Source organism: Halichoerus grypus, chromosome 6 (genome assembly GCF_964656455.1).
Source record: "Halichoerus grypus chromosome 6, mHalGry1.hap1.1, whole genome shotgun sequence".
Taxonomy (NCBI): Eukaryota; Metazoa; Chordata; class Mammalia; order Carnivora; family Phocidae; genus Halichoerus; species Halichoerus grypus.
Window position 1 is genome coordinate 10,511,759 of NC_135717.1, and position 15,641 is coordinate 10,527,399.

General features: G+C 44.0%; 1 protein-coding gene, 1 non-coding gene and 1 pseudogene across 11 annotated transcripts in view; 1 reads left to right on the top strand and 2 right to left on the bottom strand.

Moving 5' to 3' along the window:
• The window catches only part of LOC118548650 (general transcription factor II-I repeat domain-containing protein 2), a 51,095-nt gene that overhangs the window by 33,506 nt on the left and 1,948 nt on the right, over nucleotides 1-15,641 (bottom strand). For 3 of the 10 annotated variants that reach the window (XM_078074502.1, XM_078074501.1, XM_036112620.2), the window contains exon 1: nucleotides 7,907-8,282. The exons of 1 other annotated variant lie outside the window; for it this stretch is intronic. The gene's annotated coding sequence lies outside the window, so the exon portion shown is untranslated. Of the gene's footprint in view, nucleotides 1-7,906; nucleotides 8,292-15,641 lie in introns of those variants that run through there. 6 more of the 10 variants (XM_078074500.1, XM_036112618.2, XM_078074503.1 and 3 more) reach the window with 6 other exon arrangements.
• LOC118548658 (U6 spliceosomal RNA) lies at nucleotides 2,808-2,919 on the bottom strand (annotated as a pseudogene).
• TRNAE-CUC (transfer RNA glutamic acid (anticodon CUC)) lies at nucleotides 4,895-4,967 on the top strand. Its single transcript has one exon. It is a non-coding gene; the product is annotated as a tRNA-Glu (tRNA).

Sequence of the window (15,641 nt, forward strand, 5' to 3'; positions counted from 1 at the left end):
AGGGCACAACTTGAAATGATTTTTATTTTATGCAAAATAAGTCTGTTGGCGAATCTGGAGCTTTCACTCCAAAGTCCTGTCTACACTTTTAGAAATCAATGGCATTACTTGGTTGAAACAGTGAAATTATTTTCCCATTGGAAGTTACAAAGATTTAAAAATGAGCCTTTAAATATATTGAACATGTGTTCAATTTTTATCTAAGATAAAGCAAGTATTTGTTTTTAAAAAAGACTAATATAGGTAAATTTGCACTGTTCTAAAAGTAAACTAGCAATCAAAACCCTTTAATATCAGAAGCCTGGGTGGCTCAGTTGGTTAAGCGACTGCCTTCGGCTCAGGTCATGATCCCGGAGTCCTGGGATTGAGTCCCACATCGGGCTCCCGGCTCAGTGGGGAGCCTGCTTCTCCCTCTGACCCTATCCCCTCTCATGCTGTTTCTCTCTCTCTCTCTCTCTCAAATAAATAAATAAAATCTTTAAAAAAAAACAACAAAAAAAACCCTTTAATATGTTATTATTATATAATAATATAATAACTAAGACTAAGTGGGACTTAGTTGTGACTAAGAGGGGCTCCCGGCTGGCTCAGTTGGTAGAGCATGCAACTCTTGATCTCAGGGTCATGAGTTCAAGCCCCATGTTGAGTGCGAAGCCTACTTAAGAAAAAAAGGAAACTGTGACTAAGAAACTGATATTCTTGACTAGTATCTTTCAGAGTAAACTAATTCCAACACTGTTTTAAAAAACAAAACAAACCAAAAAACCCTTCTTACACAACAGAGTCCCATCTTACAATGGAAGTAGGCACGCCCAAAGGCAAACTCACGCATGGTCAAAATCATCTTAGGAAGCAAAAAATACCTGTCCCAGAGAGAACATTTTTCTTCTATGATTTCTTTAATTATTTAGGGAAATGATTTTCCGCTTTATCACTAGATGCAACTTCGCCAACACGGCACATTTTTTCACATAAGTGGTTCTAAAATGTGTCAACCCCCCTGGGGTGGATTTGAGCTGTTTATCAGAAGGCCATCCTTCTTTGGGGGAGGGCTTGGTTCCCTTTTCTTTTAGAATTTTGCCATCAATAGTTAGTTAAGCCTCCAACTCTTGATTTCGGCTCAGGTCATGATCTCAGGGTCATGGGATCGAGCCCCGCTTTGGGCTCCAAGCTCAGTGCAGAGTCTGCTTGTCCCTTTCCCTCTGCTCCCCCCCCCCAGTCGTGCTCTTTCTCTCTCTCTTTCTAATAAATAAACAAATAAATAAGTAAAATCTTAAAAAAGAAGAGTTTTGGGGCGCCTGGGTGGCTCAGTCGGTAAGCACCTGCCTTCGGCTCAGGTCATGATCTCAGGGTCCTGGGATCGAGCCCCACGTCGGGCTCCCTGTTCTGCAGGAAGCCTGCTTCTCTCTCTCCCACTCCCCCTGCCTGTGTTCCCTCTCTCGCTGTCTCTCTCTCTCTGTCACTCTCTCTCTGTCAAATAAATAAAAAAAATCTAAAAAGAAAAAAAAAAAAAGAAGAGTTTTGCCATCAATAGCTATGTCTTTGGAGTTCATGTCTTCCAGCCATAACTGTAATACTTTTCTGTCTCTCTAAACTCTTATCACCTACTTGGCTGGTCATCAAGCAGCTACTGGAACACGAAATGCCCTTGTTTGATGACTTGCACGTTGACGGCATGAATACTGGATTCCCTGGGACCACATCTCTAATGGTGACCCCTCACCAAGTCCTGCTGGCCAGTTTTTCCTGCAGTCTAGACACGGATGGCTGTTTCTTCCATTAATCACCCAGTGAAGTAGGCTAGGGGCCATGATGTATGAAAAACACACATTTTTGTTTTAAGATTTTATTTATTTTTTAATTATTTATTTTTTAAATTTATTTGACAGAGAGACAGCGAGAGAGGGAACACAAGCAGGGGGAGTGGGAGAGGGAGAAGCAGGCTTCCCGCGGAGCAGAGAACCCGATGTGGGGCTCGATCCCAGGACCCTGGGATCATGACCTGAGCCGAAGGCAGACGCTTAACGACTGAGCCACCCAGGAGCCCCTTAAGATTTTATTTTTAAGTAATCTTTACACCCAATGTGGGGCTCGAATTTACAACCCCGAGATCAAGAGTCGCACGCTCGGGCGCCTGGGTGGCTCAGTTGGTTAAGCGACTGCCTTCAGCTCAGGTCATGATCCTGGAGTCCCTGGATCGAGTCCCACATCAGGCTCCCTGCTCGGCAGGGAGTCTGCTTCTCCCTCTGACCCTCCCCGCTCTCATGTGCTCTCTCTCATTCTCTCTCTCTCAAATAAATAAATAAAATCTTTAAAAAAAAAAAAAGAGTCGCATGCTCTACCGACTGAGCTAGCCAGGCCCCCTGAAAAACACACATTTTAAAACACTGGAGTCACACGTGGTGTTTTGAGATGTTCACGTTGAGAGGCCCCAGAGAACTGAGACCATTTAAGGGGCCGGCATATTCCAGGCTCCCGTCTCCCACGTGCTCCTCCACTGGAATGACACAGAGTGCCTACAATATTTATTTGTTTGTTTGTTTAAAGATTTTATCTATTCATGAGAGAGAGAGAGGGTGAGAGAGCACGACTGGGGGGAGGGGCAGAGGGAGAAGAAGCAGCAGACTCCCCCGCTGAGCACAGATCCCAACTCAGGGCTCAATCCCAGGCCCCTGAGACCATGACCTAAGTCAAGGTCAGACACCCAACCGACTGAGCCACCCAAGCTCTCCCTACGATATTGAAATAGTGATTGTTCTCATTTCATGTTTACAGTTCAACCATGGTTAAACTCTCAAAAGTTAAACGCATGTATGGTACCTCTGGACCTATTATTCTGCGTGTCATCCTCGCATCCTTGCCATGCTAATCTTCTCTGTGTTGTTCCAACTTCAGCATATGTGCTGCCGAAGCGAGCACCACCGTATCTATTATTTTGCACAATTCCTTGCATAGAGAAGTTTCAACAAAGCCTTTCTCTAAAACACAGAAGTATATTGCTTGACTGGCATCTTTTAGCATGAGTGGTACAGGTATCATTTCTGTTCATTGTAGCACAGTAATCCCTACCTAAGAGGACTGTGACGTCAAAACTCTGGTTTATTGCGGAGAATAAATAACAGGCAAAATTAAGCTAGGTGGAAGTAAACAAGATATTAGCAGTTGGTACCAACTGTGCTACCAGCGATGACAAAAAAAGCCAACGTTGCATAATTATTGCTTTGTTGCATCCTTTACTTAACAACAAATGGAGACAGGAGCCTTGTCTTTTCTATTTGATGACTTAGAATACCCCGTGCACTAATGGAACATCAACAATAATGAAACATGGGAGCTCCTGCCTGGCCCAGTCCATAGAGCATGGGACTCTTGGTCTTGGGGTTGTGAGTTCAAGTCCCACATTGGGTGTAGAGATGACTTAAAACAAAATAATGAAACATGATTAGAAGCTGACCTGGGGTCTCCCACCCTGAGAACATTTTCCTGAAAAAAAAAAAATCACTGCATTCTAGCAAAGCTAAAAATCCTTTTTTTTTTTTTTTTAAGATTTTATTTGAGAGGGAGAGAGCACAAGCAGAGGGAGCAGCTGAAGGAGAGGGAGAAGTGGACTCTCCCGCTGAGCAGGGAGCCCGACGCAGGGCTCGATCCCAGGACCCTGAGATCATGACCTGGGCTGAAGGCAGCCGCCCAACTGACTGAGCCACCCAGGTGCCTCAAAGCTAAAAATCCTTAACAGGGAAAGCCTGTACCACAGAGTAAAATCCCCCAGAGCCTACAGGGTGATTAATTTTTTTTCTATTCAAATCTAAAGCATAAGCAACGTTCACTTGGATCACAGGATTTACACAGTACTTAACTTTTTGCTCTTTTATTTATTACTTTTTTAAAGTTTATTTATTTATTTATTTATTTTTAAATGTTTTATTTATTTATTCATTCATGAGAGTCACAGAGAGAGAGAGAGGCAGAGGCAGAGGCAGAGGGAGAAGCAGGCTCCCCGCCTAGCAGGGAGCCCGATGCGGGACTCGATCCCAGGACCCTAGGATCATAACCTGAGCCGAAGGCAGACGCTTAACCATCTGAGCCACCCAGGCGCCCCTAAAGTTTATTTATTTACTTAAGCAATCTCTACATCCGATGTGGAGCTCGAACTTACAACCTCAAGATCAAGAGTCCCATGCTCTTCTGATTGAGCCAGCCCAACTTTTTACTCTTTTAAAAGACTGGAGATGTAAACTAAAAAAACAAAAACAAAAACAAAAACCTTCTCAAATCTTACATAGTTTCCCCAGCAACCCTTGAGGACCATGTCTCTCTTCTTTTCAAGGTGATATTTTACGAATGAAAAGCAAACATCTAGAACGGGGGTCAACGATCTGCAGCCTGTGGGTCAAATCCAGACTGCCACCTATTTTTGTCAATAAAGTTTTATTGGCACACAGCCACACTCATTTGTCTGCAGTTCATCTGTGGCTGCTTTCCTGTAAGGGCAGGGCTGCACGCATGTGACAGAGACCACATGTCCTCCGGACCGAAAGCACTTATTATCTGGCCTTTCACAGAAAAAGTTTGCTCATCCCTGATCTACTGTTCATTTCCATCATGGACAACGGTCCATCATTTGCAATGTCGTCGCTCCATTTACCAAACCTCTCACATCTTGAAATAGAGGCCCCGTTTTTTTTTTTTTTTTTTTTTTCCAAACCGTTTCTAGGTTTTCCTAGAATTTTTCAGGTCTCCGAGGCCTTGATTTTATTTAAGTTCCTGAGGTGCCACCTTTTCCACAGCCTGGGCCACAGTGAATGGGAGCTACCTGTTCTCCATTCCACAGAAATGTACGGAGGAGGGCGTTAAAGGTACAAACTTCCAGTCCTAAAAAAGTAAGTCCAGGGGCGCCTGGCTGGCTCAGTTGGTAGAGCATTTGACTCTCGATCTCAGGGTTGTGAGTTCGAGCCCCACGCTGGGTGTAGAGATTACTTAAAATTTTTTGAAAAACATCTTAAAATCAATCAGTCAGTCAGTCCTGGGGATGTAATGCACAGCATGGCAGTTACAATTAACAATACTGTACTATCAGGTTGTTTTTTTTTTTAAGATTTTATTATTTATTTGGCAGAGAGAGACACAGCGAGAGAGGGAACACAAGCAGGGGGAGCGGGAGAGGGAGAAGCAGGCTTCCCGCCGAGCAGGGAGCCTGATGCGGAGCTCGATCCCAGGACCCTGGGATCATGACCTGAGCCTAAGGCAGATGCTTAACGACTGAGCCACCCAGGCGCCCCGTACTATATGTTTAAAAGTTGCTAAGAGGGTGAATCTTAAAAGTTCTCATCACAAGAAAACAAAGGTTTGTAACTATGTGAGGTGATGTTGACTAACCTAGTTGTGATCGTTTTGCAATACATATATTAAATCACTATGTTGTATACCTAAAACTAACGCAATGTTATAGGTCAATTATATCTCAATAAAACTGGAAAAATATTTTAAATTAAAAAAGTTTTTTAAAGATTTTTTTTTATTTTAGAGAGAGAGAGCATGTGCGGGCAAGCTGGGGGGAGGAACAGAGGGAGAGGGAGAGAGAATCCTCAAGCAGACTCCCTGCTGAGCACAGAGCCCTACATGGGGCTTGATCCCAGGACCCTGAGATCATGACCCCAGCCGAAATCAAGAGACCACCGCTTAACTGACTGAGCCACCAGGCACCCCCAAACCGGAAAAAAATTTAAAAGAAGAACAACAACAAATTTCAAGACAACAAGGTATTCTATTCTGGAATTACCAAGGCATATGGAAGAGAACTAGAAATAATGTGTATTTTCAAGATCATAAAATTAAAAAAAGTTAAATTTAAATGATTAACAAATAGTCTAGAACTTTACCTTAGTCAAAATAAACTCATAAACATTTATTTTTTTAAGACTTTATTATAGAGAGAGAGTATGCACGAGAGAAAGAGAGAGCAGGAGCAGGGGGAGAGGGAGAAGCGGACTCCTCACCAAGCAGGGAGCCCGATGCGGGGCTGGATCCCAGGACTCTGGGATCATGACCTGAGCTGAAGGCAGATGCTTAACCGACTGAGCCACCCAGGTGCCCCCAAATCATAAAAATTTAAAACTATGTTTTGAGCACCTGCGATGTGAAAACATACACTGTTCCCAAGAAGGGCACCAGGAAACAAAGGTGAGTAAAGCCCACCACCAGTGCTGTCAAGGGAGACAGACCTGCATAGACACAGCAGAATAACATGTAATAAAGGCAAAATGAGAGCCAGAACACCCCTGAATGGCCCAGGGCATGTGGAAACAGACTCAGTAACTGAGAGGGATAAGACAATGTGAACATTATTTCCAAGTTGGGCAGCCTGAGAATAAGGGAAGGCAATGTCCAGGCTGAAGGTCCAGGGAAAGACCCAGAGCTCAGGGCAGCCAACTCCAGGGGCTAACCAGCACGCAGGCAGAACTGAGACCCAGTCCCAATCACCACTGCATAGTAACACCTGCTACAGCCTGGCACCAAATCTGTGGGGACTGATGGCCCCATGAGCCAGTCACACCAACCATTTCCAGCAGGATGCTAAAACATGAAAAAATTTCCCCTTGAAAGGCAAAGTTGGGCCCAGAGATTCGACTCCTTGGTATATATCCAAGAGAGTCGAAAATAGGTCCACACAAGAACGTGTATGTGGAGGTGCCCGGGTGGCTCAGCCGGTTAAGCATGGGACTTTTGATTTTGGCTCAGGTCGTGATCTCAGGGTTGGGAGATCAAGCCATGGGGGCCGGTACTGGGCATGAAGCCTGCTTGGGATTCTCTCTCCCCCTCCCACCTCTATTAAAAAAAAAAAAAAAAAAAGCCCCAAAGCAACAAAAATGTACATGAATGTTCATGGTATTCATTATAGCCAAAAAGTGGAAACAACCCAAATATCCATCAATTGGTGGGGGAAAAAATGTGGTCTATCCATACAACGGATTACTATTCAGCCATAAAAGGGAAGGAGAGATGCCGGACACAAAGATCCCTTAGGATGACCCCATCTATGGGAAACATCCAGAACAGGCAGAGCCACCAAGGCAAAAGGACATGAGCCGTTGCAGGGGGCGGGGGCTGGGGTGGGAAATGTTCTGCGATTCGACAATGGAACCGCACAGCTCCGCCAGTAAACCAAAACCGAGTGCTCACACACTATTAGGGCGCATTCTACTGCCTATCTCAATAAAGCTGTTACTAACGCAGCAAAGCTTGGGTCTGACAGGCTGAGAATGCCTTTCCCCGCCTTAACTCTAAGCCACGACCATTAGGAATCGTAGGCCCCGGACCGGAGGCTCTTCTTCCGGCCGCCGGATTGCTCGTCTGCTAATAAACAGGACGCCGGAGTCCGCCGCGCTGCCACGACCCACTCCAAAACCCACGCCGGGCGCCCACCCGCCACGCGCGACGTGGGGGGCGGAGCCCGACACCTCCTCCGGGGAGCCGGAGCAGTTACCAGGCAACAGCCGCGGCCCCGCCCCCTCACCTACCCAATCAAGCACGTCCGCACGCAGCGGGCGAGCCCCACGTACGCCAGGCGGAGCGTGACCTCACGCGCACCGGGCCCAGAGAGCCCAGAGCCTGCAGACGCCCGCCCCCACGACCCCGCCCAGCCAATCAGAGAGGACAGGGCTGCGCGTCCGTGCGCGCGACCGTTGTCCCCGCGGCGGGGCTTCCCCGCCCCACCCCCACTCCTGGGCCCGGCCTGCGGGGAACGGGGTTCGGGGGCCGCGGGGCGGCGACGGGGGCGCCTCCCGCCGTGCGCCTGGACGGCCGGCCTCCCTCCCCAGGCTTCCCCCTCGCCAGCCCCGCGGGCGGAGAAAGTTCCAGGAGAAGCGCCCGCTCCTAATGGCGGCCGCGGCGGGGGCGGGGTACGCACCTGAGGTCCCCGCCGGCGGGCAGCGCCGGGCCGGCCTCGGGGTCCGAGGGCTGGGCCGCCGGGGAGCGGCCGGGCGCGAGGGCGGCGGCCCGGGCGGCGAAGAGGCGGGGGCACGGCGTGGGGGCGGCGGCCGGGGCCCGGCTCTCCACTATCCCTCCTTTTTCTCTTTCTTTCTTCCCCCCCTCTTTTTTTTTTTTTTTTTTTTGGCTTCCTGGAAGGCAGCCTCCACTCGTGTGTCCGCAGCGCCCCCAGTGGGAGTTGCCGTTTCCGGTGCTGTCGAATCCAGTGGAACTGCACGCTGGATTTGTTTGCACGCTGGGCCGGGGTCCGCGGCAGGCCAGGCGTGCTTCTCCGTCCCCAGCCTTTGATGAGCGGCTGGCACGTGTCTCCTCGCACCCCGACACACCGCCCCCAGACGCGGACCTCCCTTCATGCAGCTGCTCAATGTGATTTTTGCACGCCTGCAACTTCTGGCTTGAAAGCGGTGAGGTTGCAATTCGAGTGACCTGGGGCTGTGCTCTAAAGCCATCGAGTTATTAGGAACTGAAAAGGCGACCTTTTGGCAGGGTCGGTGACATCGCCAGCGGATCATGAGCTATCCATCAGATGGTGGTGGCACTCCGGTAAACAGTCGAATAGTAAAATACTGTTATTTCATCTCAGTTAAACACTTACATATTTAGGTATCCCAAAAGGAGAATAGAATAGAAACCATTCGCCCATTACTCAGATTTTACCTAGCATGCCCTATTTACTTGATATTTTTAAGAAATAGACACAATTGAAGGCACCGTTCTCTTTCCTCCCTAGAGGTAATTACTATCTTGAAGTTTTTATGTTCTAATACACATTTTCTATAGTGTGAGAGCAGAAACAGGAGTGGGACCTTGTTCTACCTCAGCTGGGGAGCATGCATCAGGCAACGTAAGCTTTTTGCCACTCTGCGCATGTCCGAGAATGACCAGGGAAAGCACTGTACTGGTTTTGGGTTTACCTATCAATTTTAGTGGGTAACTGAATTCACAAACATGAAATTGATGAATAATGAGGATTGGCTCTATTTTGTTGCCAAAAAACGATGAGCGCATGAAACTTGTACTTGACCACTTAACCTGGAAACCATTTTCTCATCTGCTGTAAAAACTTCCATATGAAGAGTTACGGTGTTTTGAACTGTTTAAAATGTCAAAATACACATGTGATTGGTTTGAAAGAACAACTCACATCAAGACGAGTCGTGTGCACATACCGTCTCTGATTTCTCTCCTTTCATTCTCTCTCGAGCCCACTCTAGTTAACCCCCACTACTCCACTAAAGCTGTTCTCTCCAAGGTCACAAATGACCTCCACGTTGACAGTCCTTTTTCAGTTTGTGAATTGCTTGATCTGTCAGCAGTTGACATAACCATTCACTGTGTCCTCTTTGGGACATTTGTGCTGCCCTGCCTGCTTTTCCGGCTGCTTCTCCTCAGTCTGTTGCAGATGCTTCTTTCCCCCCAACCTTTTGAGTAGGGCTATAGCTCGGCGCTGTCTTGAATCTCTTTGCTCACTCCTTAGATGACCTTGTCCAATCTCAGGTCCTTAAACACCTTTGCTATGGTTATTATGACTCTCATGTATGTACTCCAGCCCTGCCCACTCACCTCCACCCCAGTCTTTATAACCAGCTGCCTACTTTGATATCTTCATGTGGAGGAAGAAGAGGTATCTTAAGCAGGACTGGTCCCACCGTCTCCTCAGATTCTCCTGTTGTTCCTTCTCACCTCAGTGAAACACCATTCTTCCAGTTACTCAGGCCAAAACCTTGGAAGTATCCTTTTGCTTCTCCCATACCTGACACCTATCCTTCAGACAACCTAGTCAGCTCTAATTTCCCAAGATTCTACCACTCTCTGACCACTACGACTACCACCGCACTGGTCCAAGCCAACGTCATTTCCTGCAATAGATATAGTCTCCCTGATCCTGTCCTTAACTCCCTTCAGACTATTCTTTTCTTTTTTAAGAGAGGGAGAGCGTGAGTTGGGGAGGGGCAGAGGGAGAGAGAGAGAGAATCTTAAGCAGACTCCACACTCAGGGTGGAGCCCGATGTGCGCCTGGATCTCACGACACTGAGATCATGACCTGAGCCAAAAATCAAGAGGACACTCAACCGACTGAGCCACTCTTCAGACTATTCTTAATAACAGCAACTGGAAAAATTCTGTAGCCGTAATTAATTTTATTCCTCTGCTCAAAACTGTCTTATAACTTTCCATCTCAGAAGAAAAGTAAAGGTCCTGACTTATGCTTCTGGCCAAGGTGAAGTCACAAGGATTGGATTCACCCTCTCACCTGATACAAATATGCCAGCGGCGGGGTGGCTGGCTGGCTCTGTGGGAAGAGCGTGGGACTCTTGATCTTGGACTTGTGAGTTCAAGCCCCATGTTGGGTGTAGAGATTACTTAAAAAAATGAAGTACTTACTGATAAGGAGGGGCTTACTTCTGTCATTACACTGTTTTCTATATGCCTTACAGCTTTTTTGTCCCTCATTTCCTGCATTACAGTCTTCTTTTGTGTTTTGTTGCTTTTTTTTTTTTTTTTTAAGATTTTATTTATTTATTTGACAGAGAGAGACACAGTGAGAGCAGGAACACAAGCAGGGGGAGTGGGAGAAGGAGAAGCAGGCTTCCCGCCGAGCAGGGAGCCCGATGTGGGACTCGATCCCAGGACCCTGGGATCATGACCTGAGCCGAAGGCAGACGCTTAACGACTGAGCCACCCAGGCGCCATGTTTTGTTGCTTTTTTAGAGTGAGATGTTTAAATTCCTTTCTCATTTCCTTTTGTGTATATTCTATAGCTACCTTCTTTGCGGTTGCCATGAGGATTGCCATTTAACATCCTTAAATTATAACACTCCAATTTGAATTTATACCTGCTTAACTTCAATGACATATGAAAACTCTGCTCTTTTGTAGCTCTCTCCCCACCCTTTTGACTGTTGATGTCACAAAAATTACATCTTTATACATTGTGTGCCCAGATACACAAACTCATAATTCTTTTAAATGCATTACTCTTGGGGCACCTGGCTGGCTCAGTTGGGAGGGCCGTGACTCTTAATCTCGGGGGTGTGAGTTCAAGCCCCAATTTGGCCACGGAGCCTACTTTAAATAAATAAATAAATCCATTGCTCTCTTAAATCATGTAGAAAAGAAGGTACAGAGTTACAAATCATGTTACAAAAGGCTGTGCCTATTGAGTGGTTACTCCTGCTCTGCAAGAAATGTTTAAATGAGTCCTATAAGCTGAAATGAAAAGGTATCAGACTTGAAGCAATATGGAGAAATAAAGATCTCAGAAAAAGTAAATACATGGGCAGTTATAAAAGTTAGCTTTATTGTAACAGTGTTAGGGGTCATGAAAAAGTTTCCTAAATAGAGGTGGTGATGGTTGCCCAACACTGTGAATGCAATTCACTCCACTGAACTGTACACTTAAAAATTGTGAAGATGATACATTTTATGTTATGTATATTTTACCATAATCAAACATTCTTTTAAAGGTAGGAATTCGCCTCTATATGATGTAGCCATGCCACTCACAAGAATTTACCCACGATAAAAGGAATATATGAGAATACAAAAATGTGTATGCAAATGTTCATAGCAGCTTTATTCATAATATCCGAATGCAGGAAACAAGGCAAATGTCAATCAACAGGTGAATCAAGAAACAAACTGGGGTATTCCATATAACGGAATAGTACTCAGCATTAAAAAGTGAATGAACTGGGGAGGCTGACTGGCTCAGTTGGTAGAGCATCTGACTCTTGATCTTAGGGTCATGAGTTCATGCCCCATTTTGGGCATAGAGATTACTTAAGAAAATAAATAAATAAAATAAAAATGAGGGGCGCCTGGGTGGCTCAGTCGGTTAAGAGTCTGACTCTTGATTTCGGCTCAGGTCATGATCTCAGGGTCATGAGATCAAGCCTACTTAAATTTCTCTCTCTCGGGGCAGAGCAAATGGTTTAAAAAACAAAATAGGACATTCATTTAAAAATTATTGTTTACTTAATCTTATCACATTATTTAAATATCTTTGTATATTTTATAAAGTACATATTAGTATAATAATGAGTGTAAATATTGTATACATATTTTTTCATGCTCACAAAGTTTACCCATATGGATGTGTAATCAAAATAATTTGGAGATTATTGCCCTAAAAATTTGGAAGATCCTGTTCTCAGAAAACCGATAGAAGAATTCATCTACAAGCAGGGGGCTGAATTCATTCAAGCAGATAATAATATCAGAGTACACCACATTTATGTGATATGGGAAGACTCAAGATTGTAAAATGTCATTTATTAATTTATCTCAATTAGGTCATCAACTTAATGCAGTTCCAATAAAAATCCCAGTGGGATCTTCCATTCAATTGACAAGATGACTTTAAAATTTATATAGAAGTAAATGTTATGAGTAGCAAAGGCAATTTTATAAAAGAACAAAGAAGACCTGATTGAATAAAAATCAGAGCATGATACAAAGCTGTAGCAGTTAGCTCAAGAATAGATCAGAAGGAACAGACTCCAGAATTGACACATATACAGAAACCCATCATGTTATAAATGACATTTTAAAATCAAAGTCTGTTATAGCCAGTTAATTATTTGGGGACAATCATATATCTTATAAAATACTAATAAATATGCAATCATACCACTCATAAAAATCAACTCCATATCTAAATATAAAAAATAAAAGTGCAGTATTAGATTTAGTGTTTTACAAATATTATAGAACACCTTTATATCTTGTATAATAGGTAGTCTTACTAAGCAAGAAGGAAAAGGAAAGCTCTAGTGGATAAGATTAACATTGACTAGGGCGCCTGGGTGGCTCGTTTCGTAAAGCGTCCGACTCTTGATTTCAGCTCAGATCATGGTCTCAGGGTGGTGAGATCGAGTCCTGTGTCAGCATGGAGTCTGCTTAGGATTCTCTCTCTCCCTCTCCCTCTGCCCCTCCACTCCCCTCACGTGCTCTCTCTCTTAAAAAAAAAAAAAGATTAATGCTGACCTCATTAAAATAAAATTTTGTAGGGAAAAGGACACCATAAATTAAGTAAAAAGAAAAGAGAAAATAGTTCAACACATAACAGAAGGTTTCCACACAGATTATATCAAGTACTCCTATAAATTAATAACAGTCAGTTCAATAGAAATATGGCCAAGGATATGAGTAGCCAAATAATTCTTGGTAGAGGAAACATGCAATGCCAATAACCATAAGGTGTTCTACCTTCCCAAGAGATTATAGAAACAGAAAAAAAAAAAAAAAAAAACAAGAGGTATGCTTTAGGTATCAGATTGACAAACATTTCAAAAGTTTGTATCAGGAGCACCTGGGTGGCTCAGTCAGTTAAGCAGCTGACTTCAGCTCAGGTCATGATCTCAGGGTCCTGGGACCAGGTCCTTTGTCAGGCTCCCTGCTCAGCGGGGAGCCTGCTTCTCCCTCACCCTCTGCAGCTCCCCCTGCTTGTTCTCTCTCTCTCAAATAAATAAATAAAATCTAAAAAAATTTAAAAATAAAAATAAAAAAATAATAAAATGAGCATTTTCTATGACCTGGCAGTTCTGTTTATCTGTATCTACCCAAGAGATGCCATCACACAGGTGCCAAAGGAAACATGTACAAGAACACTCATTGTAATACTTTAATAGCAAAAAAGGGGAAACAACCCAAACGTCTACCAAAAGAATGGTCCAACAAGACTTACTCATACTAATATGCAAGAGTGAAAAAGAATGGGCTAAGTGCAAACAAATTGCTATGAAAGTGTTTCCAATAGAGTTTTGAGTGAAAAGAGGAGGTTGTAGAATGAGATACATAGTTTTCTTTAAACACACACACAATAAAAATTTTTAAATGTTTTTTCTACGGCAACCGATATATGTGGGGCTGTGGTTAAAGGAGCCTTTCCCTTTATCCATATAGAACACTAAAAGTTTTTTTTTTTTTTTACAAAGGCACTTCAGCATATATTAATTGTATAACTAAACGTTTAATAATAATAATTAAAATACATTAAGACTAGTTAAGTTCATTCTTTCCCGGACCAGAGAATTTTAGCTATCCCAATGTAACAAAGAAATTAGAATGCCTGCAGGAAAATGTCATTACAGGTGGGGGGAAAATTGAGCTTGGTTAACGAGAGCAGATATTTTAATACTCCAGGGGAGCTGGTATTTTGCTGTGGGACTATCTTTACGAAGCAACAATATGGACAAAAACGCAAGTATTAGCCAGCATACAACCAGTATATAAAACAACCAGGTTTTGACAGTAAAATATAAAAGCCCAGTTGTCACTACAAACCCAGCTCTTCATTGGCCAAAACCGACTTTTAGTCTATTTTATCCTATTTCTTGATGAACAAGACACAAAATTGATGGGCAAGCATCGCCACCCAGCGGCTGTGTTTCACATTGCAGATTCTATCACTGTACCCTTTGTCCCCTAAATCTCCAACCAATGGTTCTGTCTTTTGGATCTGTTAAAAGTCAAATATTTGATAAATTCAAGAGACCAGGGGCACCTGGCTGGCTCAGCTGGTGGATCGTGTGACTCTTGATCTCGGGGTTGTGGGTTCAAACCCCACATTGGGTGTGGAAATTACTTAAAAACACAAAATCTTTAAAAAATAAGTAAATAAATTCAAGAGACCTACATAGGGTTATCGATTTTTAAATTCTTTTTAAAAAAATTTTTAAATTTATTTAAGTAATCTTTACACTCCATGTGGGACTTGAATTCACGACCCCGAGATCGAGTTTCACACTCTTCTGACTGAGCCAGCCAGGCACCCCTCAATTTTTTCTGACAAACATTCTGACAAGTGAAGATTTTTAAAAAGCCTATCTACCATCATTGCCAGTTTATAAAGAGCTGATCCTTAAAACCAAAAAATCAGAGAGGCCATGAATTCAGATCAAAGGAAAGCCATGTTTATGCAAGAACAGTTGAAAACTGGATACACATTTCATGAATAGATAAACATCCCATAACGATATTAATAATTAGTTATTAGTTACCAGTTAGTTAGTTATGCTGGTAGATATGTCAACTCGACTGGGCTATAGGATGCCCAAAGAGGTGGTTAAATATTATTTCTGAGTGTGTCTGTGAAGGTGTTTCTGGAAGATATCAGAATTTGAATTGGCATACCGGATAAAGATTGCGTTCTCCAATGTGTGTGGGCCATGTACAACCCACCGAGGGCCAGAATAGAACAAAAAAGGCAGAGGAAGGTTGAATTCTCTCTCTGCCTGGCTGTTTGAGCTGGGACATCAGTCTTGGACTTACACCATTGTTGTTCCTGGTTCTCAGACCTTTGCACTGACTAGAAGTATACTGTGCCTTTCCTGAGTGTCCAGCTTGCAGACCGATCATGGGACTCTATTTCTCCTATCAGTTCTGTTTCTCTGGAGAACCCTCACTAATGTGATGGCATCTATGTAATTCTTCTTTACCAATACATGTTTTAGATTTTTTTTCTTTAAGAGAGAGAGCATGAGCAGGGAGGGGTGGAGGGAGAAGAGAGAGAGAATCCCAAGCAGCCTCCACGCCCAGCACAGAGTTTGGCATGGGGCTCGGTCTCATAACCCTGAGATCATGACCTGAGCCAAAATCAAGAGTCTGATGCTTAACAGACCGAGCCACCCAGGAGCCTCTGATCTATAAAT